The 23,182-nt window shown below is 47.3% G+C and overlaps 1 protein-coding gene across 5 annotated transcripts in view; it reads left to right on the top strand.

The window, feature by feature from the left end:
- Nucleotides 1-23,182, top strand: part of TRAPPC9 (trafficking protein particle complex subunit 9) — a 539,837-nt gene that overhangs the window by 12,106 nt on the left and 504,549 nt on the right. The window contains exon 1 of one of the 5 annotated variants that reach the window (XM_060287243.2): nucleotides 18,514-18,589. The exons of the other annotated variants lie outside the window; for them this stretch is intronic. The gene's annotated coding sequence lies outside the window, so the exon portion shown is untranslated. Of the gene's footprint in view, nucleotides 1-18,513; nucleotides 18,590-23,182 lie in introns of those variants that run through there. 5 annotated transcript variants of the gene reach the window in all.

Below are 23,182 nucleotides of genomic sequence, written 5' to 3'. Positions count from 1 at the left end.
ATCCTAACCACGGGACCGCCAGGGAAGCCCCACTTGGCATCCTCATCGTCATCATTACAAGTAATCCTTTTCTTCCTCAAAAGCAACACTTCTTGAGTATAGAGGAAAATGAGAGGAAGCAGTTCTGTAAAAGGAAAATGAGGTGAGACCTCGTGTGTACAGCCACCACCCTGCCTCACCCCGATTTCGGCCACTGCCCCTCCAGACCTTCCGCCTGGAGCTGGGCCTTGAAGGACAAGCAGGAAGGAGTTCCCCAGCCACGCAGAGAGGGAAAGGCCCTCTGGGCAGAAGGAACAGCCCATATGAAGGCGGGGGTGCCAAGTAAACTCCAGGCGGAAGATCCAACTAGGAATCGTGCTCCCGAGGCCGGCTGCGCTAGCGCCCACGTTGGAGAGGACAGGCAGGACTTGCAGCTGTGGTTAGGGAGGGAGGGCCCTGAGCCCAGATTCCCGATGGTCGGAGCTGGGAGGCGGTGCAAAAGGGTTCAGGGTCCAGCTCTGGTGTAGAAATCTTACCCTTATCCCCATGGCCCATGCCCTCCCTTGGGCTTACACAATTTACCTCTTGATTCACAAACTATATAACTCTTCATTCCACCCGCCAGCGATTAGGCTCAGAAATAACTGGGGGGAGTCAGGTCCCCCAGGGCACGCATGTGTTGCCCACATGGCCAGATGCCTATCCAGGCGGCCCTGCTCATTCTCTCCTGGGTCACTAACACCCCTTTTGTCTGTCTCCTTTTGTGTTTCTCATCAGAACCCAGCACTTTCCTGGGTCTGGGTTAAGGGCAGGCTGGAAACCTGGAGTAGCTTGGTTTGTAGGCGGGCCCTGGGGGGCCAGGAGGCAGGAGCCTGGGGTCTGTCCCGCTGAGAGCTGGCGCGGGGAGGGGGAGTGTGGGGGGGGTTCTCCCTCAGTGAAGGTTGCGTGGAGCTTTCATGTCACAGATCTGCCTCCACTGTGAGCCTTCCGCCCCAGCTCCCGGGAACTGAACTCTGCCCAGGTGGAGGTGTCTACAAAGCTCTCGGCCTCAGACCCAGCAACCTGTTCCGGGGTCTGCATGCCTCACAGCACAGGGTCCTCAGGGGCCCCGGCCCTGGCTGGGAGCACTTTTTGTCCTGCTGCTCATTTGGGTGCCCAGTTTCATTACTTCCCGGCGGAGGGGCAGGGGTTGCTTGTGTGTGTGGCACTGGGCCAGTTGCTTTGGCTCTCTGCCCACCCCCCTCCCCAGCCGTGAAAGAACAGCCCCCATTTGGCGGCTGGTGTGCGTCTCCAGCGAGCCAGCGTGAAAAGACACCTCCCCCGTGCCTGGCACCGAGCCTGCAGTAGATCAATGTCTAACCAGCCATCCATTCATGCATTTCGCCCTGTGATTAACCAGATGAGTGTTTGCATGTGTCCTGGTTTGCAGCGAAGGTCCTGGTTTACATCTTTTGAGCCAGAGTAGTAATTAACAAACTTTCCTTTCACTCTCAAAAGTGTCCTAACGAGGGTGACAAATAATATTGTTGCCATAGCACGAACCAACCACCTTGACCCTTTCTCATCTAGGAAGGAAAAAGGAACCATCGGAAAGCTTGTTTCATGTCATTTTACAGACTGGGAGTGAGCCAGCATCCCACAACAAGAGACAGATTCCAGATATGTGTCAGGGCTAGATTGGTTTGCCTAGAATGCACGCCAATTAGTTTATGTTTCTTATATGACAAGATGTTTAGCCTTTAGGGGAATCCTTAATTTTTTTTTTTAAGAGGTCTTTTGTCTTTCGAGCAATAAGTTTGTGTGTGTGTGTAAGAAAATCTCTCTTGAGAGATTTTGCCTTAATTTCAAGACACGAGCAAACATTCAGGGAACTCCAGCTGGCATAGCGGGCGCATTCAGGAAAAGCCAGTCTGGGGCAAAGAAGGCACTGTTGCCTCCATGTAGAGTTAGGGAAGGGCCACGTCAGCATCTCGAGCACTTGTGTCATCAGGTTTGCCCATCTTCCCACGGGGTCTGAAGGAGGCTTGAGCTGCAGCACAGGGGCTGTGAACCCCGTGAAATGCCACAGACCTCCCTTCAGCCTGGAATTGTGTCAGCTCAGTGTGGCGACCCTGTGGGAGCTCCTGCTGATCGGAAGCTCTTGGGGCGATTTTCAAAGAGTCTGATTAATAAGGATGATGAGATGAAGCAGTGACTTCTTTTTTTTTTTTTTTTGAAGCAGTGACTTCTTAACGAATGTGGCTTGTATGGAAGGGCTCTCAGACACACACCGCGGAGGGTGCAACTGTGCCGACTTACTGAACCGTTCTCTGGCATATGTATCTGAGGCCTTCGAGGGCCTTTGCCTTTGACCCAAGAATTCTGCCCCTGGGAATGTCTCTAAGGAAATCACCCGAAATTTGGAAAGATCATTATGCACAAAGATGTTCATTGCAGTGTTATTTATAACAGTAAAAATGGGACAATTCAGCTGTCCAATGATAGGCATTTGGTTAAGCACACAGTGGCATAACCCTGATGGGATCAAGTATAGTCATTAAAAATGAGATGCAGGGCTTCCCTGGTGGCGCAGTGGGTGAGAGTCCGCCTGCCAATGCAGGGGACACTTGTTCGAGCCCTGGTCTGGGAAGATCCCACATGCTGAGGAACAGCTAAGTCTGTGCGCCACAACTACTGATCCTGCGCTCTAGAGCCCATGAACCACAACTACTGAGCCTGCATGCCGCAACTACTGAAGCCCACGCATGCTTAGAGCCCATGCTCCGCAACAAGAGAAGGCACCACAATGAGAAGCCCACTCACCACAACGAAGAGTGGCCCCCGCTCACCACAACTAGGGAGAGCCCGCATGCAGCAGCAAAGACCCAGTGCAGCCAAAAATAAATAAGTAAATAAATAAATAAATCTATTTTTTTTTAAATGAGATGCATACACACAGAATGAGGCACACTTGTCCCCTGCCCTCCACTATCTCTTGTCATTAGTCTGGCTGAATTTTCTTTCTAGGGTTGTAAAGTGGGGGAGAGAATGGAGTTATTAATGTCAGGAATAAAAACTTTACATAAAGATTTTGAAAATGATCTTTATACATAACTGGCAACAGCATGAGAAATGCTTTTGTTAAACAAGAGCAGGCTATGACGTCATACACGCACTGTGATTATAACCATATTAGCTGCAAACTTCGGGTAGAAAAAGCTTCGGGGAAATAATTTTCCATGGCTATCCCAAGTTTCTTTGTGAGTTCAATATTAAGGAATCAACAAGACATATTAAAGAAAATGTCTTTACTACTGTATATCACAGAAAATTATATTCAATATCCTATGATAAACCATAATAGAAAAGAATGTTAAAAAATGTATATATATGTATAACTGAATCACTTTGCTGTACAGCAGTAATTAACACAACCTTGTTAACCAACTATACTCCAATTAAAAAATAATAATAATTAATAAAAAAGAAAAATTTGGGGCTTCCCTGGTGGGGCAGTGGTTAAGAATCCACCTGCCAATGCAGGGGTCACAGGTTCGAGCCCTGGTCTGGGAAGATCCCACATGCCGCGGAGCAACTAAGCCCATGCGCAACAACTCCTGAGCCTGCACTCTAGAGACCGCGAGCCACAACTACTGAGCCCAAGTGCCACAACTACTGAAGCACCTAGAGCCCATGCTCCGCAACAAGAGAAGCCACAGCAACGAGGAGCCCGCGCACCGCAATGAAGAGTAGACCCTGCTCGCCGCAACTAGAGAAAGCCCACACGCAGCAACGAAGACCCAATGCAGCCAAGAATAAATTAATTAACTAATTTTAAAAATGATAGTTTAAAATTTTTTTTAAAAAAAGAAAAATTTGGGCTTCCCTGGTGATGCAGTGGTTGAGAGTCCGCCTGCCAATGCAGGGGACACGGGTTCGTGCCCCAGTCCGGGAAGATCCCACATGCCGTGGAGCGGCTGGGCCCGTGAGCCATGGCCACTGAGCCTGCGCATCTGGAGCCTGTGCTCCGCAATGGGAGAGGCCACAACAGTGAGAGGCCCACGTACCGCAAAAAAAAAAAGAAAAATTTGCACATTTACAGTCATGTAATATTAACTTCTAGTAATTTTGCATCATGGCTTAAAAAATATGTTTTTAGGGACTTCCCTGGTGGTCTAGTGGTTAAGACTCTGTGCTCCCAATGCACGGGGCCTGGGCTTGATCCCTGGTCAGGGAACTAGATCCTGCGTGCCGCCACTAAGGATCCTGCACAATGCAACGAAGATCCTGCGTGCCGCAGCTAAGACCCAGCACAGCCAAATAAATATACATGTTTTTAAAAGACAAATGAAATATGTTCCGTGAATTAAAAAAAAAGGTCTTTAAACTGAAACACACATAAGACAAAGTTATGTACGGTGGTTATGAAAATGTGACCAGGGGTTCGCAGGAGCCTAGCCCTGTATGTTCCAGAGGAGCAATGGCCCAGGATTTGCTAATTCAGTGTTAACGGTGACTTAAAAAACTACCACCAGTAATGAGTGTCAACTGTATTATAAAGCAAAAGGAAGCAGTGGTGGTCTGGTAGTGAAGTTGCCAAGCCCTACTCCAGGGCCCTTCTGTGAGATGGTGACGTCTCCCTCACTGCCAAACGGGAGCCACTTGCCTACCCTGCAGCTGGCCATGTCCCGCCACCTCCTTGGGCACGTTCCTTAACTCTGTTGCTTCTGCGTGCTCACCTGTAAAATGAGGATCACACGTAGTTAGTGGAGAGACAGTTGTGTAGCCACCCCCATCCCCCAGGTGCCCAGCACTTACTCATGCTCAGTTGGTGTGCCACCTACCACGGTGTCACCTCCAGAACAACGATCCTCTCTCTCTCTCACCAGCTGTCTCAGCCCTACTTTCTAGATGGTGACACAAAGGCTCAGAGCAGCCCTACAGCTTGCCTGGAGTCATGTAACACAGAAGAGGCGGAGTTAAGTTTCCAATTCAGGGTTCGCTGACTCCGAAGACTGGATTCTTTCTACTAGGTGAGTCTTCTTGTTCTTTCTGCATCTTTTTTTGCTGAAAAAAAAACCTCAACACTGAGACAGAAGAACACAGGGCCCAGGCTTAGCTATTAATTTTCTGTGGAAATAACACTTTTTTGAGTGTTCTCTCCTGAATCTATATTGAAGATATCGACTAAAGTAGATTTATTTCAGGAGTGAAAAAATAAGAGCATAAATCCTCCCAGACCCAGGCTTCGAAGGGCTCCAGCCTAATCCCAGGAACCTGTGAATATGTGAGGTTGTGTGGCAAAGGGCAATTAAAGTTGCAGATTAAATTAGGGTTGCTCATCAACTGACACTAATGTAGGGAGATCATCCTGTATTATCCATGTGCCCAATGTAATCACAAGGGTCTTTAAAGGCGGAAGGAGAACTTAGAGGCAGACCACAGAGATGCTGTGGGTTCAGTTGTGGACCACTGCAATCAGGCAGATATGGCAACAACGCGAGTCACACAAACTTTTTGGTTTCCCGGTGCATGTAAACGTTATGTTTACACTGTACTGTAAAAGTCTATTGAGTGTGCAATAGCATTATGTAAAAAAAAAGGTATATATCTTAATTTAGAAATGCTTTATTGCTAAAAGTGCTAACTATGATCTAAGCCTTCAGCAAGTCATAAACTTTTTTGCTGGTGGAGGGTCTTGCTTGGGTGCTGACGGCTGCTTACTGATCGTGGTGGTGGTTGCTGAAGGCTGGGGTGTGGCCATGACAATTTCTTAAAATAAGACAACAAAGAAGTTCACTGCATTGACTGACTCTTTCACAAATGATTTCTTCGTAGCAAGCAGTGCTGCTTGATAGCTTTTTCCCCACAGAACTTCTTTCAAAATTGGAGTCAGTCCTCTCAGACCCTGCCACTGCTTTATCAACTGAGTTTATGTCATATTCTAAGTTCTTTGTTGTCATTTCAACAACCGACTAAGTTTACCATCTTATATGGGAGTGGTTCGTGGTGCCCCAAAACAATTACGATAGTAACACCAAAGATCACTGATCACAGATCGCCATAACGTATATAGTAATGAAAAAGTTTGAAATATTTCGAGAATTACCAAAATGGGGCACAAAGACACATAGTAAGCAAATGCTGTTGAAAAAAGGGTGCCAATAGACTTGCTCTGTGCAGGGTTGCCCCAAACCTTCAACTTGTAAAAAATGCAACATCTGCAAAGCGTAATAAAGAGAAGCACAATAAAAAAAAAGGTGTGCCTGTCATCAAGATCATAGACACAAGTAGTGGTGTTTGCCAGGGGCTAAGGGGGAGGAGGAATGGGGAGTTATTGTTTAATGAGTATAGAGTTTCAGTATTGCAAGATGAAAAGAGTTCTGGATATGGACGTTGGTGATGGTTGCACAACAGTGTGAATATACTTAGTGCCACTGAATTGTACATTTAGAAACGGTTATATACTAAACACTACTGAACTGTACACTTTAAAATGGTACATTGTATTTATGCGAATCATATCTCCATTTAAAAAAAAGAGGTCCGAGACAGAACAATCCCTTTTTCCTGTCTCTGGGTTTGATACATAAGGGTGTGAGGCCTGGAGCTGCTGCGACCATTCTTGCAGCCATGAGGGACACTGGTCACACAAAGAGAAGCCAAGCACAAAGACGGGAGGCCCCTGAAATAACTGGCCTGCTCCCGACTTCTGTAATGTGACGTAGTGGAGGTCCTGACCGTGCAAGCCAGTTCCTAGGCTTTTCTGTTCTTTGTAGCAGAGAGCATCCCTCCAGAAAGTCCTGAGCACCCTGTACACCATCAGGGGTCTCTCCTACCGGAGAAGCAAGTCTCACTCCCAGTGGCTGGGAGGAAGTAACATGTTCTCTTTGTTTTTGATTTCGTTTATTGGTTTTGGTTTTTTTCTTTGTTTTTTTTTTTTCTGTACGCGGGCCTCTCACCGCTGTGGCCTCTCCCGTTGCGGAGCACAGGCTCCGGACGTGCAGGCTCAGCGGCCATGGCTCACGGGCCCAGCCGCTCCACGGCATGTGGGATCTTCCCGGACCAGGGCACGAACCCGCGTCCCCTGCATCGGCAGGCGGACTCTCAACCACTGCGCCACCAGGGAAGCCCTCTCCTTGTTTTAATGCTGCTGTGTCTTCTCCTCTGTTGCTCCTCCCCCACCCACACTCTTCACCCACCAAGGGCCAACACTGCCTCCTTGGTTGTCCTTTCTGCACCCCCTATGAGCCTCTGTTAAGCCCCCGATACAGCACTGGCCTCAGGGATTAGAGATGACTAAATGTCCCTCTGCTCCCTTCCTGGGCGGCAAGGCCTGGGCCTGATTAATTAGGCCTCCTTGCAGAGCCCAACACAGGCCCCAGCACTTAGTGGATCCCCAGAAATTGCTTACTGTGTTGATCACAGAGGTGAGAGTGACTTAGTCAAAGTGCACGTGATGAGATAAAATCAGCCTTGTTAGCAGGTGGGGAGAAGAAGGTTGGGCAGTAGCAGGAGCCCCTCCTGTTCAGGCCCTAAGGCATGACATCTCCACGCAGCCCCTGAGGTCAGCGTTACACATGAAGCAGGGAGGCTCAGACAGCTGGGGTTACGCGCCCGAGTCACACACGCTAGCGAGCAAGCTGGGATTCAGGCACAGTTCTTGCTGACTCTGAGCTCTAAAAAAATAACAGTAACAGCTAACCCGTACGTAGTCGCCACTACTTGCCAAGCTCTGCTTTCCCTCGTTTGCCCTCCTGACAGCTCTATGAGGCGGTGGTGTCATCAGCTCCGTTGTATGGAGAGTAGAAATCACCCAGCAGGTAGGTGGCAGAGCCAGCACTGGAGGCTGGTGGAGACTCCAGAACCCCTGCTGTCCCCACCTGAAGTGTCCTGGTTCTAGGTCAGGACCTGGAACTTTCAGAGCCTGAGCGGGAGCTGGCCATCAGGTAGCGGTGACAGTGACAGGGACAGGTTGTTGGCCAATCGTACACCCCAGCCCACTGCTGGCTCTGGGGTGGGTTGTGTGGACCTCACTGTCTAACTGTAGGCTGACATAACCCCTCTGGTCCTTGAAACCCGACAGCCCTGGGCTCTGCCTCTAACCGGCTCTGGGACCCTGGGCACACTGCTTCCGACCTCCGAGCACAGCCTCCTGGAGGTAATGTGTGCGTGCAAGGCGGGGTAGGGGTCAGGAGAAAACAGGGACAGTCCAAACAAGCTCCCTGATGGTGGCTGTCATGCTGTCACTGAGTCTGCTTCTTCCTTCGGTGGGCCAAACAATGGTCCCCATTCACATTTGCCTGTGAATACGCTACTTTACACGACAAAAGGGACTTTGCAGCCATGATAAAGTTACAGGTCGTGAGTTGCAGAGATTATCCAGGATTATCCTATCCGGGTGGGCCAATTTTTTTTTGTGTGTGTGGTACACAAGCCTCTCACTGTTGTGGCCTCTCCCATTGCGGAGCACAGGCTCCCAACGCGCAGGCTCAGCGGCCATGGCTCACGGGCCCAGCCGCTCCGTGGCACGTGGGATCCTCCCGGACCGGGCACAAACCCACGTCCCCTGCAGCGGCAGGCGGACTGTCAACCACTGCGCCACCAGGGAAGCCCCGGGTGGGCCAATTATAATCACACTGAGCCCTTAGAAGAGGAAGAAGAAGACAGAGAGTCTGTCGGAGAACCTGGAGGACAGAAGAGGCAGGAGAGACTCACAAGAGAGGGCCTCAAGCAGGCATTGCTGGCTTTGCCGCTGGAGGAAGGAGCCTCTGGAAGTCGGACTTCGGTCCCGGCCAACAGCCCACAAGAAAATGGGGGCCTCAGTCCTATGACCGCAAGGAACTGAATTCTGCCAGCAACTCAGATGAGCTGGGAAAACGGACTGGACTTCCAACTACTGTGAACTGTGAGCTAATAACTTTGTATTAAGCCTGTAAACTTGTTGTAATTCGTTATGGCAGCAATGGAAAATGACACTCTCCTCAAACTCCCTATCCACTGGAGTGAGGGTTGGTTCTCATCTTGGCCTTGAGTTGATCCACAAGCGTGGGGCCGCCAGCCCTGTTCTCCTGAATCAACGTGCAGGATCACTTTCCGTGGTCTCCAGCTGGAAGGCAGGCAGGACGGTAGAGCCCTGCAAAGGCCAACTTCACTTGGCTCTGTGCCCAAAATAAAGCTCTGGATATGTGTACTTGTTTAAAAAGAAAAAAAAAAACAACAAATGCTGACCCACTTTTTCCTGACTGCTCTGGCTCAGACATGTCCCTCTAAAAGGCAATTTATTTCCAGTACACGCTGTTCCCAGGGCTGACATCACAACCTCAGCTGGAAGGAGGAGCAGTACTTACGAGAGCTCTCGGGGGCTGGCATCCAAATCTGATAATGTAGCAAAATTCTGCAAAAAGCTGGTGTTTTTTTAAAAAACTGCATCAGCCTGGCAATGGAGGGGCTGGGAGTTTGGCCCTACTTAGAATCTCCAGCCAGGAGAAATGCTCGAGGCGTCTGTACCCTGGAGCTCCAGCCCTCCTGCACAAACCCTGGCAGACCACAAAGCAGCAGCGTGGCCTGGCTTACAGCAGGGGTGCACCCTTGCAGCCTGACATGGGGGCTGCTTTGAGGGTAGACAGCCTCCCTTGGGAGACCGGGCCTTCCCAGTGGCCACACGTCTCTGAGCCACACAATTGACTAAAACATCATAAATATATTATCTAGGGCTTCTCTGGTGGCGCAGTGGTTGAGAGTCCGCCTGCCGATGCAGGGGACATGGGTTCGTGCCCCAGTCCGGGAGGATCCCACATGCCGCGGAGCGGTTGGGCCCGTGAGCCATGGCCTATGAGCCTGCGCATCTGGAGCCTGTGCTCTGCAACGAGAGAGGCCACAACAGTGAGAGGCCCGCATACCGCAAAAAAAAATTTTTAAATAAATATATTATCTATTTTGATAATTATTAAATTAATATAAAGGTAAATTTTATTGGAAATATATCTCTTATTGAAATAGATATTTTTAAGTTATTTTATGGACCTACAAATATTGATATTTATTGTTTGCTTGAATGGGAGAGATTATGCACCAAACGTATCCTGAGTTTTAGCTCTTGTGTGTAAGTGCTGAGACTCTTGTTCACATTAATGTAGATGGGAATAGAGAAAATTTTGTTATAGCAGTGTCTCTCAATTCTCCAAACTTTTATAACAAAAATCAGATGGTGATATAAGATCAAAAATCATTTTGAGTGATTTTCAACTAACAACTCAGCAGGTCTTCCTTTGATTTTGCTGAAAGAAAGCAACTGAAACAGTTAATTTGCAAAATGATTTGTTACCAAGTTGTTAGAATCATTCATGTTCTTAATTTCTGGGCAGTATGCTAAAAGTTCAAAATTCAAGGCAGTAATACCAAGAATTAGCACATGACGCTTAAATATACTTGTTACTCTTTTGCTTAGAGGCACCTCGTTTAACCCAACATGCTCAGAAGAGGCTGGGAAAATGGAAGTATTGTTAATTCCAGTTTACCTTTGCCAAGGTAAAAAAAATTAGTATACATTTACAATACCCAATGATATTTTGGGAAATGGTAATGAAAATAATCATCTTGTGAATCTGAATAATGGTCTTGAAAATTTTTGTAAGGTAAAAGTATGTATGTCCAAATGTAACATTGATTTGTCAAAAGCAAAAGGAAATCTTTGTTTTTTTCAAAAGGAAACTTTTGATCTCTTCCTCCCTCGTTGAAATCATATAAAATATGCAACTGAGTTATAGACTGAGCTGCAGGAAAGTGAAAATACTCACAAATCCTTTCTCATTGCTGAGAACAGTAAAAACGGAGGAAGAGCTTCATAGAAGATTGTTTTTTCCCAGCATGCTTTTTACACATGTCGAGGATTCTAATTGTAAGGAAAAAATGTGCAAATTTTAGATATGAGGCAGAGAGATTACTGTGTCCTGCTGAGTGTTTTGCAGGGTTAGTCTGGTGGTGTAATCTGGGGGTTTTATAAAGTTGTAAGTGTAGGCATTATATTCTAGAAAACTGATTATGATGCAAGATTCTTGAGCTATAGCAAAGCAAATGAATATTATCCTAGAGAGATGCAAATGAGAAGATTACATTCCAAGACTCATAGCTTTATTTTGTATTCATTTTACAGTCTTATTTCTTTCAGGGAATAATATATTTGCTTCTCTCATAGCTTTTTTTTTTTTTTTTTGGAAACAGCTTTATTAGCCTGCTGTTTCCTTCATTAAGGAGTTGAGTTTAATACGGGTTCATTTTATATATTTGTTATCAATTTTATTGAATACATTATTGCATACACTAACTGCCCATTTTAGAAGCAGAATTCAGTGAGGTTTGCTAAATGTATATACCTGTGAAACCACTGCCACAGTCAGAGTATCAACCCAACCACCGTCGACCACCATCAACCCAACGAATCTCGGTGCCCCTTCCGAGTCAGCTCCCGTCTGGGCCCCAGGCAACACTTGATTAGATTTGCCTTTTCTAGAGCCTCATAGAGATGAAGCCACTTACTCTTCTGTGCCAGACTTTCCTTTACCGGCACGTCTAGGAGAGTGTCAGAGCGGGTCCCTGTTCAGTGCTCTCTAGTATTCCCATCTCTCTGCTGGTGGAAAAAGGGTTATTTCCTCTTTGTGACAATTATGAATGAACCGCTGTGAACATTCATGGACATACAGTTCTGTCCTACTTCCTCAGAGGGGAATTGCTGGGTCATATAGTGCATGGATGTGTGTGGAGTGGGAACTGTCAAACCTTATTCCAGAGTGTTTATCCCATGTGACATTCCCACTAGCAATGTTTCTCTCCTTACTCTGTCTTTTGTTATGTAGAGGGCCCCAGCTGGGGAACCTAACGTGGGTAGAGGAAGATTTTTTTCCCCTCCTTTCCACGTGCACACGTGGGTGGGGAGCCCAGGAGCTCACACACAGCTTTGTGGGTTGGCTGCCTCTGGCTCTCTCCTTTCCATTTCCCGTCCGCTCAACTCAGTGACACTGCTGGTCTTTGAGTGACCTCTCTCTGCCATGGATCAGACCTGGACTCCCGACACAAAGCTCAAGTGGCCCCAGAGCTGTGACCTCATTGGTTTCTCTTCCGTCAGGACACGGTCCTGAGCTGGCTGTTGTCCAATGTCTGAAAACCGTTTTCTTTCTCCTCCCAGTTTTCTAGTTGTTCACGGCAGGAGAACAACCTGGATACTGTTCTTCTCCCTACATTTGTTTTTCACCTTTTCAAAATTATACTTTTACATAATTTTAAGTAGATACATAGTTAAGGCATGGGGCTTTGCCGTGAAATTTGTTGTGTGGTGAAATTAATATCTCCACTTTCGATATTATCTGCAGTTTCCCTCTTGGCTCTCACAGACTCTCCCTTAGGTGGGAAAGGAGATTCTGTGCTTCACTGCATATGGAGTCTGAGGTGGATCAGTTTTAGGAAAGACTACGTTGTGGACATTGGGACTTTCGGTGGGGAAAATGAGTTCCTTAAAGCAATGAGACAGTACGTATAGTCCTTAGAACAGTGTCTGTCATATTTTAAGTGCTCCAGAAATGGTAGCTATTATTAGGACAATGCAATAAAGGAGCTTTACATTAAAGACTGCCTCCTTTGTAGCACGCTACTTATTCCTTGAGGCCCCTGGGATCATTATGTTATCCTTTTTTTTTTTTTTTAATTAATTTATTTATTTTTGGCTGAGTTGGGTCTTCGTTGCTGTGCACGGGCTTTCTCTAGTTGCGGCAAGCGGGCTTCTCATTGCGGTGGCTTCTCTTGTTGCGGAGCACGGGCTCTAGGCATGTGGGCTTCAGTAGTTGTTGCTCCTGGGCTCCAGAGCGCAGGCTTATTAGTTGTGGCGCACGGGCTTAGTTGCTCCGTGGCATGTGGGATCTTCCCGGACCAGGGCTCGAACCTGTGTCCCCTGCATTGGCAGGCGGATTCTTAACCACTGCACTACCAGGGAAGCCCCGTTATGGTATCCTTGCCAGCCCAGGGTTCTGATCCAAGCTTGCTTTCCTGGGCTGCGGCCCATATTCCATTATCATTTCTCTTTTTACTCATATAACAGCCTTCCATTGAAGTCCTTACCCCGTCCCCGTCCCTGTGTTGGAGTTGAAACTCATAGAACCGTGAGTGGGTCAGATACGAGAATGGGGTAGAAAGTCTCAGGACAGAGAGATGCAGAGGGGGTTGAGGAAGCCCCGAGGACAAAGGAAATTCCTCTGCTTGGGGAGTCAGGGTGGCTTCGCAGAAGATGAAGGACTGAAATTAAGATTCGAAGAGTAGAAATTTGCCAGATGGGCATGGTAGGGGAGAGAAAGAGCAGAGTATCTGCAAAACTCAGAGGCATGGGAAGAATGATGTTCAGAAAACGGTAGCAGTGCAGCCAGGCTGAACCACGGCATGAGGGTGGGATCGCAGAGGGTGAGGCTGGGCTGGCAGGCAGGGAGCAATTCTTTTCAACAACTTTATTGAGCTGTGAGTCACATGGCACACATTTCACCCATTTGAAGAGCACAATGCATTGGCTTTTAGTATGTTCAGAGTTGCCTGAAACCATAGGAAGCAATTTTTTTTTTTTTTTTTTGCGATACATGGGCCTCTCAGTGTTGTGGCCTCTCCCGCTGCGGAGCACAGGCTCCAGACACGCAGGCGCAGCTGCCATGGCTCACGGGCCCAGCCGCTCCGCGGCATGTGGGATCTTCCCAGACCGGGGCACGAACCCGTGTCCCCTGCATCGGCAGGCGGACTCTCAACCACTGCGCCACCAGGGAAGCCCATAGGAAGCAATTTTTGAAGCCTCTGTATGCTCCTATTGAAGGTGGCCTTCCCAGGACTTCCCAAAGTGTCTTTTGGGGGTTGTGTGGGTGCATAAAGTCTAGGGGAAGCTGGAGCAGTGATGGATCCAGGCAGAAAAGAAAACAGGCAGCAGTCCTTGTGCTGAGCAGATCAGAGCTCCGTCAGGTTGCCTGTGGGTCATGATGGGGGGGAGGAGGCCCCCTGCAGGTCCCCCACCATGAACCAGAGCTTCTGTAACCTGGGGCTGTGTCTTAATAGTCAGAGCAAAGGGGACTGTAAAATACTGAGAGTGTGGCCCTGGAACAGGCTGAGGCTCCCAGAAGTCCTGCTTTCCTGACAGATACCAAATGGAGGCCAGGTGCCCCAGAGCTGATTTGGGAAGTGCACTGAAATGAACACTTTTCAAGAAGTTCTTAGTTTTCTTGTTAAAGGTAGTCCTTTTTTTTTAATGGGAGACAGGGACTTCCCTCGTGGTGCAGTGGTTAAGAATCCGCCTGCCAATGCAGGGGACACGGGTTCAAGCCCTGGTCCAGGAAGATCCCACAGGCCACGGAGCAACTAAGCCCGTGTGCCACAACTACTGAGCCCACGTGCCACAACTACTGAAGCCCGCGCCTATAAGCCTGTGCTCTGCAACAAGAAAAGCCACCGCAATGAGAAGACCGCGCACCACAACGAAGAGTAGCCCCCGCTCGCCACAACTAGAGAAAGCCCGTACGTAGCAACGAAGACCCAACCCAGCTGAAAATAAATTAATCAATTAATAAAAAAACAAAACAGGGTTTCCCTTGTGGCACAGTGGTTGAGAATCCGCCTGCCAATGCGGGGGACATGGGTTTGGGCCCTGGTCTGGGAAGATCCCACATGCCGTGGAGTGGCTGGGCCCGTGCGCCACAACTGCTGAGCTTGCGCTCTAGCGCCTGCGAGCCACAGCTGCTGAGCCTGTGTGCTGCAACTGCTGAAGCCCGCGCGCCTGGGGCCTGTGCTCTGCAACGGGAGAGGCCACTGCAGTGGGAGGCCCGCTCACTGCAACAAAGAGTATCTCCCTCCTGCCCTCCCGTCGCTGTTCGCCGCAACTAGAGAGAGCCCGCATGCAGCAACAGAGACCCGATGCGGTCAAAAATAAATTTAAAAAAACAACAAAAAGACAAAAAAAAAAAAAACGGGAGAGAGGCTCTAGTTTATTGTCAGGAATGGAAAACAAACAGGTCAGAGATGGGTGGAGGCTGATTTTAACCAGTCAACTTGTGTGGAACAGTTTTTTTATGAGCTGCCCCAGTGACTGTCTGGATGAATGGATGAAAGGAAATTGGTCTGCACATACAGGCTGTTCTTCTTCTTCCCGGGCCGCGGGAGTAGCTGCTTTCCGAATCTGGCTGTGTTTTCACAAACACATTTCAAGGCCACACCTCCAGTGTTCTCATTCAGTACCTTTGAGTCAGGCCAGGAAATCGTGGTGTGTTTTTAACCGGTTTGAATTCTTTTGGAATTCTCTTTTTGATAATTTTTAAACAACTGCAAACTTAATTTTCAAGTACAGTACAAATACTTTATGTTCCTTAACTGCTTTAGCGTAAGTGGCTGCCCCAACACCCCTAGCTGAGTGTGGATTTTCCACAAACGAGGACCTTCCCTTGTAGCCCCACAGGCAGCCATCCAAAGTGGGAAATTAACATCGGTACATTATTACCACCTGATCATCAGGCTCCATTCAACTTTCACAGCTGTTCCAATTTTTTTTTTTTTTTGCCGTACGCGGGCCTCTCACTGTTGTGGCCTCTCCCGTTGTGGAGCACAGGCTCCGGAGGCGCAGGCTCAGCGGCCACGGCTCACGGGCCCAGCCGCTCCGCAGCATGTGGGATCTTCCCGGACCGGGGCACGAATCCGTGTCCCCTGCATCGGCAGGCGGACTCTCAACCACTGCGCCACCAGGGAAGCCCTAAGGCTAATTTTTAAAAGGAAAGACTGAGGGCTTTCTTGGTTGGCGCAGTGCCGCTGAGCCTGCGCGTCCGGAGCCTGTGCTCCGCAACGGGAGAGGCCACAACAGTGAGAGGCCCGCAGGTCATAAAGAATAATATAACTTGGGCTTCCCTGGTGGCGCAGTGGTTGAGAATCCGCCTGCCGATGCAGGGCACACGGGTTCGTGCCCCGGTCCGGGAAGATCCCACATGCCGCGGAGCGGCTGGGCCCGTGAGCCATGGCTGCTGAGCCTGCGCCTCCGGAGCCTGTGCTCCGCAACGGGAGAGGCCACAGCAGTGAGAGGCCCTCGTATCACACACACAAAAAAATAATAATAATATAACTTGAATTATAATTACTTGGTATGTAATATATAACATATTTCCAATTGGATTATTATTTATTACCTTATATGTAACATATAAGGCATACAATGTAGTGTCATATACATAAATTGAATTCTCAAGAATTAAGTCACTGCCAATTTAGCTAAATCTCTTTTGTGAATTCCTTTCTAATATCAGTCTACTCTGAATTTGCCCAGAACTGACTGACCCAGGCTCACCTGACAAAGTGACAAAATCCCAGGTCTTGGTGAGAATTGTTGAGGCCATCCTAATTTACACCAGACACGGATGTTTTCCCATAGTAGCTCCTTAGCTTGTTCCGGCATCTGGTGGTCACACATGGGATTGCAGCTACCCATATGTTACCCTTCTCAGGATTTTTCTTTCCCTTTTTGAATTTTTTTCCCATTTAAACTTAAATTTGAGATGTAAGATCCAATTTTAATAAATTGGATATACTATAACTTACAGTTACAAGTTTCTGGCTCTACAAGTGGCCACAATGCATTGGTGAGAACTTATAATTTTTCAGTCTTTGTTTCTTGGGGTGTTTGTGTGTGTGTGTCTGTGTTTGGGGATGTTTTTCCTTTGTTAATTCTAAAAATTTACTGCTAATATGTGGCAGGCACTGAGGTAGATGCTGGCAGGAAAAGAATAATCTGGATGGCAAATTAACCTAGTGCTTCTGATTATACTCCATGAAACTGGAAACCTCTTGCATGTGCATTGTTTGAAATGTAGTAAATAGTAAGTTACAATCGTGACTAGGCTGTTAGGTAATCATTCTTGAGATATCTGTGGATGTTAAATTCACTGGTGAAAGTTTGATGAAGAATAGGTTATTTATGCAATTTCAAAGTATCTTCAAAAGACCCACAAGTTACTTATTAATTACAATGGGAAAAAATAGTGACTTTATAGTGGAGAAACTCGGCAGACTGCACATTAACCAAGGGAACAAAGTTAACATCACAAACCAGACAAACCAACCTCATGTGTCTCCTGAGATGATACACTAAGGACTTACATCACTTCTGTGGTCTGTTTTGCAAAAAACACATAACCTGAATCTAATCATGAGAAAGCATTAGACAAACTCAGAATGAGGAACGTTCTACAAAATAACTGAACTGTATTCTTCTTACATATTAAAGTCATGAAAGACAAAGACTGAGAAACTGTTCCAGATAAAAGGAAACTAAAAAACATATGACAACTGTAACCTGTAATCCTGGACAGGGGAAAAATAGCTATGACGTGCACAATTGGGAACTATTTACCTAGAGAATGATAAAACCAATGAGGCAAAAATGTAAGTAATTGGTGAACATGGATAAAGTGTGTATAAGAGTTCTTGTTACAGTTCTTCATGCCGTTTTTCTGTGTTTGAAATTACATATAAAAAAGTTAACCCAAAAAAGTGTTTCCAAAAGTAACAAGCTCTTTAATGACAAAGAACTGGTCTCTTTTAAAATGATTTATTATTTTTCATTATGAAATCAATGTATGTATGCTTTTTATTTTATTATTATGATTTTAAAATTAATTTATTTAATTAATTTAGTTTTGGCTGCGTTGGGTCTTCGTTGCTGCACGCGGGCTTTCTCTAGTTGCGGTGAGCGGGGGCTTCTCTTTGTTGTGGTGCGCGGACTTTTCATTGCGGTGGCTTTTGTTGCGGAGCACGGGCTCCAGGGACGCAGGCTTCAGTAGTTGTGGCACGCAGGCTCTAGAGCACAGGCTCAGTAGTTGTGGCGCAGGGGCTTAGCTGCTCCACGGCATGTGGGATCTTCCTGGACCAGGGCTCGAACCCGTGTCCCCTGCATTGGCAGGTGGATTCTTAACCACTGCGCCACCAGGGAAGCCCCTGTATGTTTTTTAAAGGAGAAGAAATATATAGAAAAGTTAAAAGAAGAAAAAGCATTAATCACCCACAGGTCTATCACAGACCAACGCTGCCTAGGAAGATTGTTTGAAAGGAGTGCAGTTTCATGGTGCAGGGATGTGCTAGATGGAGGGCATTCTGGACTGAAGGAACAATATAGAAAAGACAGGAAAGCGTGGAAAGGCACGGCTCAGGGGAAAATGAGAAGACAGCATTTGGTTTGCTTTGAGGTGGGGAAGCTGGGGCTAGAAAACGGAGATGAGTAGGTGCGGTAGGACTTCCCAGGAGGACCAGTGCTGGAGGGGGAGATCGTGCAGGTCCGATTCTCCCCCGGGCCGGGGTCCACTATGCCTGGCACATGGCTGGGGTTAATGAAGGAGTGCGCACGAGGCAGGCCCTAGGTCCCTTCCTGCCCCGTAGCGCCCCCTCGCGGCGACTCCCCCGCCTGCTTGCTGCTCGCCATTTTCACTCCGCCGCCTGCGGGCTGCTGACGCAATCGGGAAGCAGGTGCACGGCTCGGTTTCCAGGGCAACAACAGCCGGGCCTCCATCCTTCCGCTCGCACTCGTGCGTCACTTCCGGCCGCTCGCCGCCAGTCGCCGCCGGCCTGTGGAGTGGTTGAGGTTGGGGCTATTTCTCTTCGTTTAGTTGGGGCGCTGTGCTGGGGATGGTGTTGGCAAAAATTATTTTTCGGTTCTGCGGGAGGAGCTGGTAGGGAGGCAGGTGGAGCTTAGTCTCCGTCCCCCAACCAATCGCTTTCAAATCCCTTCCGTGAGCGCAGCGGGGAGAGGGCGTCTCGTCGCTGCCAGACCTAGAGCATGCGCACTCGCACCGAGGCAGTCTCGGGGATCCTGTGTTCCGGGATTTCAGAGCCGCCGGAGGGAATCGAGGGGGCGGGGCAGCGGGGGGGCGGGGTGGGCGAGCGAAGGCGTTGATTGGTCACTAGGAAGCTCGGCTGTGGAGCCGCCGTGGACCCCTGCGGCGGGCTCTGGGGTTTCATTCATTCACTCACTCATTGAATGGATAGACTCACTGAGCCTTCTCGGAGAGTACGCGGAGTCTGAGCTTGTGCTAAGCGCTGGGGATTCGGATCCCACGATTTGGTTGACACTCTGCGGTGTCCCCTCCTTTCTTCCTGTGCAATCTTATCGCGTCTCCTCTCCATTCAAGCCTAGTGTGGTGTACTTCTTGCACAGGGAGGTGACACCCGGCCTCTCTTACTGCAGGCACCTTTCCTTAAGGGTCCCCATCCCTGAAAGCAGCCGCTGAACACTGGAAGGTCTGAGGTGGAATTCTGGTTAGCCGCTCAATTACTGAGGCACTTCCACCACTTGACATTCACCTCTGAAAGAAGAGTATAGTTATTTTAGGAGGGGTTGTGAGGTTTAAAATGAGCTTTGTTGGTTATCTTGGAGTTGAATCCCTGCTTTGACCCTGATTAACCTGTATGACTCTGGGCCATTGCAGGGAGGCCTGTGTCCAGCACTGGCTGATACTCAGGTCTGGCTAATTTTTTTTTTTTAATTGAAGTACACATAGTTGATTTACAATGTTGTGTTAATTACTGCTGTACAGCAAAGTGATTCAGTTATACATATATACTTAAAAATATTCTTTTCTATTATGGTTTATTATAAGATATTGAATATAGCTCTCTGTGCTATACTGTAGGACTTTGTTGTTTATCCATTCTGTATATAGAAGCTTACATCTGCTAACCCCAACCTCCCACTCCATCCCTCCCCTAAACCCCCTCCCCCTTGGTAACCACCAGTCTGTTCTCTATGTCTGTGATTCTGTTTCTGTTTCATAGATAGGTTCATTTGTGTCACGTTTTAGATTCCACTTATAAGTGATATGGTATTTGTCTTTCTGACTTCACTTAGTATGATCATCTCTAGTTGCATCCATGTTGCTGCAAGTCATGTTATTTCATTCTTTTCTGTGGCTGAGTAATATTCCATTGTATATATGTACCACATCTTCTTTATCCATTCACCTGTTGATGGACATTTAGGTTGTTTCCATGTCTTGGCTATTGTGAATAGTGCTGTTATGAGCATAGGGGTGTGTGTATCTTTTTTTTTTTAATTAATTTATTTTTGGCTGCATTGGGTCTTCGTTGCTGTGCGGGGGCTTTTTCTAGTTGCAGTGAGCAGGGGCTACTCTTCGTTGCGGTGTGCGGGCTTCTCATTGCAGTGGCTTCTCTTATTGCGGAGCATGGGCTCTAGGCGCGCGGGCTTCAGTAGTTGTGGCACGCAGGCTCCGTAGTTGTGGCTCACGGACTCTAGAGCAAAGGCTTAGTAGTTGTGGCATGTTGCAGTTTTCTTATGACAGGGCCGAAAGTAAGCTCATCACACGAGATGAATTGTGCCGAAACACAGCAGTAGAGGGCTGCCGCTCGCTCGGGCAAAACAGCGCCGTCTGTCCTGCTGTGGTAGCTTTTATTTAAGCATTATCTATGTTTACATTTTAAGACTTGTTTTCTTAACATTCCAAAAATGCCAAAGCAGCAACATATGCTTTCTTGAAGACATGCCGTGCTTCGTCCTTGAGCGCAAAAGCAGCACAAGGACATTGCCTTGCGTTCCCACCATTCTGATTATACTGAGGACATCTCATGGATCAGTGCCCAAAGCACTCAATGCTTATTCGCAGGGCCTCGGTTTGCCGGGGGTGGGGTGGGGCGCTAAAGCAATCAGGACTGTTTGCAGTTCCGGCTTATTCGCCAGCCCCCAGTTTGCTGGGGTGGGGATGCGGCTCATGGGTCACGTCTCCTTTCCATGTCCTCAGTTATTCCACTACAGTGGCGCAAGGGCTTAGTTGCTCCGTGGCATGTGGGATCTTCCCGGACCAGGGCTTGAACCCATGTCCCCTGCATCGGCAGGCGTAATCTTAACCACTGCACTACTAGGGAAGCCCTCTTTTTGAATTATAGTTTTGTCTGGATATATGCTCAGGAGTGGGATTGCTAGATCATATGGTAATTCTATTTTTAGTTTTCTGAGGAACCCTCATACTGTTTTCCACAGTGGCTATACCATCTTACATTCCCACCAATGTAGGAGGGTTCTCAAGGCTGGCTAATTCTAAGGTGAAGGATTTAGTAAACCTAAACCAAACTTTTGGCTCCAGATCTAAAGCACCCTCTTCAACTGACATATTGTTAATAAAATTGACTTGTAAATATCCATTGTCTGATTCTTTTGTCTTATTTCTCAATTGCTCCACACTCAGGAAGAGAAAAAAGGAGTGTTACTGCTTAGTCCCCTCCATTAGAACAACCTACCTTATAGGGCCATTGTGAGATTATATGAGAAATTTGTACCAAGCACATTGTACTTTACCTGCTGGGTAAATGGTAGCTACCAGGATTTTGTTATTTTGAGGGAATAGATGTGAAAGCCCTGCTCAAGTGGCTGGCTCTTCATGGTGATAAATAAGCAAATCTGTTCCCTATTGGCTTGGGCACTAGAAAGCCCGGGTGAGACATGGCCCTATGGAGAAGTATCCAAGTGGACTGCATGGTAGAAGAGAGCCCTACAACATGGAAAGGAGTAAGGAAACCTTTATAATACTGTTGGTGGATCAGAAATCCTAAGAAGTGATGGGCTTTGCCCAAAGTGGGGTGATCATATGACCCAACCAGAACACTTTTAGCCAGGACAACAGGCATAAACTGGGATTGTCCGAGGCAAATCAGGATATATGATCACCCTATCCCAAGGCCATACAAGTAGCACTTGAAAGAATTGAAACGGAACTTAGATCTATCCCACTCTGTCTCAAAGTGGTTTCTCATACTTGCTTTTATTAATCCTGAGAGTGACCTTATGAAGTGATTATTCCCATTTTATGTGTGAAGATATTTAAGTTATATAGTTAGTGAGTAATGGAGTTTATGCTCTGACCTGCACTTTTGACTGGTTTCAGCGGTAATTCTCAACCCCACCAAGCCTCTTTGGGCATTGGTCTTCATCTTTGAGATTGCATGCATGATTGGATGTTTCAGGGAAGTAGATTTGCCTTATGAGAGAACTTTCTAACAGGGCTCTGTATCATTGTATGAAACTTTCCACCTCTGTTAGGATTTTTTATAGAGGGGTTCTGGTGTGGGTGTGAGGTTGGACTTGATGATTTTAGATGTTCCTTCCAATCCAACTTTAAGTGTCTAAAACTCCTTGAGAGCAGGTTTGGTATATTCGTTGAATTCTCAGCATTCAGAGGAGATGCTCAGGAAACGTTAAAACTATGTAAGCAACATAAATCCAGAAGCAAGATATACCTGGGACAAGTCTGGACACCTCCCTCTGATGGCTGGGGGGCTGTGGCTAGCCTTTACATTCTCTGAGCCTCAGTTTTCTCATTGGTCAGAATGCAGAGTAGTCTCCTCCCTCCCTCCCCCACAGATTTGCTGGGACAATAAAATAAATTAATGTGAGTACATTGTAAACAGAAATATTGTACAAAAATAACAATGTTTCCTTTTGCCAGCTTTCAATCTTGCTTTCCAAATTGCTTCTCTTATCCATTTATAGAGAGAATGAGAACAAAGGACTATGGAAAGAGCGCAGGCGACACAGTCAGACAGCCTGGGATTTGAATCCTAAATAGCACCAGCCACTTGTGTGCCAAGTGGAGTGTTCCTTCTGGACCTCAGCGCTAAGAATAGCTACCTTGTATCGATCTTATGAAGACATCGTGTGCTAAACAGGGAGCTCTATTCCTGGCACTTAGACCTCCATAAAGGGTGGCATCTTTTAATGTCTGTTTTCTGTGTTCTGTAATTGTCAACCTGTACTCTCAGCGCCATGGAGAAGCCACCTTGGGCGGCTTTTTGTAGGGTCCTGGAAGCGTTCTCTCTTAGCCTCTGGGCACCTGTGTTGAAAATCCTTCCTGGCTGTCTTGTGTGCTGGAAATCCGTTCCACCTGTTTTGCCCTGAAGATGTGTTCTGTTTGTAATTCATTCCTACTCTTTGGAAAACAATTCAATAAAAACTCATTTGCTTTTCCACTGGCCCAGGGCAGGTATGAGGGATAGCGTATTATTATTTTATAAAAAATATATAAATAGTAAAGTCATAAAACACCACTGGTCACAGAGCAGAGAGTCAATAAATGCTGGAGTAAAGTAAAAGTGATGGCTCAGTTTTTTCCATGGCTGCTGTATTGGCCGAACTATTCCTGTCCACCATTACACTTTTTTTTTCTTATTT

The sequence above is a fragment of the Globicephala melas genome, chromosome 17, assembly GCF_963455315.2.
Source record: "Globicephala melas chromosome 17, mGloMel1.2, whole genome shotgun sequence".
In the NCBI taxonomy this organism is placed as follows: Eukaryota; Metazoa; Chordata; class Mammalia; order Artiodactyla; family Delphinidae; genus Globicephala; species Globicephala melas.
Note: the sequence above shows the minus strand (reverse complement) of the source record. Positions and strands in the feature narration are given on the sequence as shown.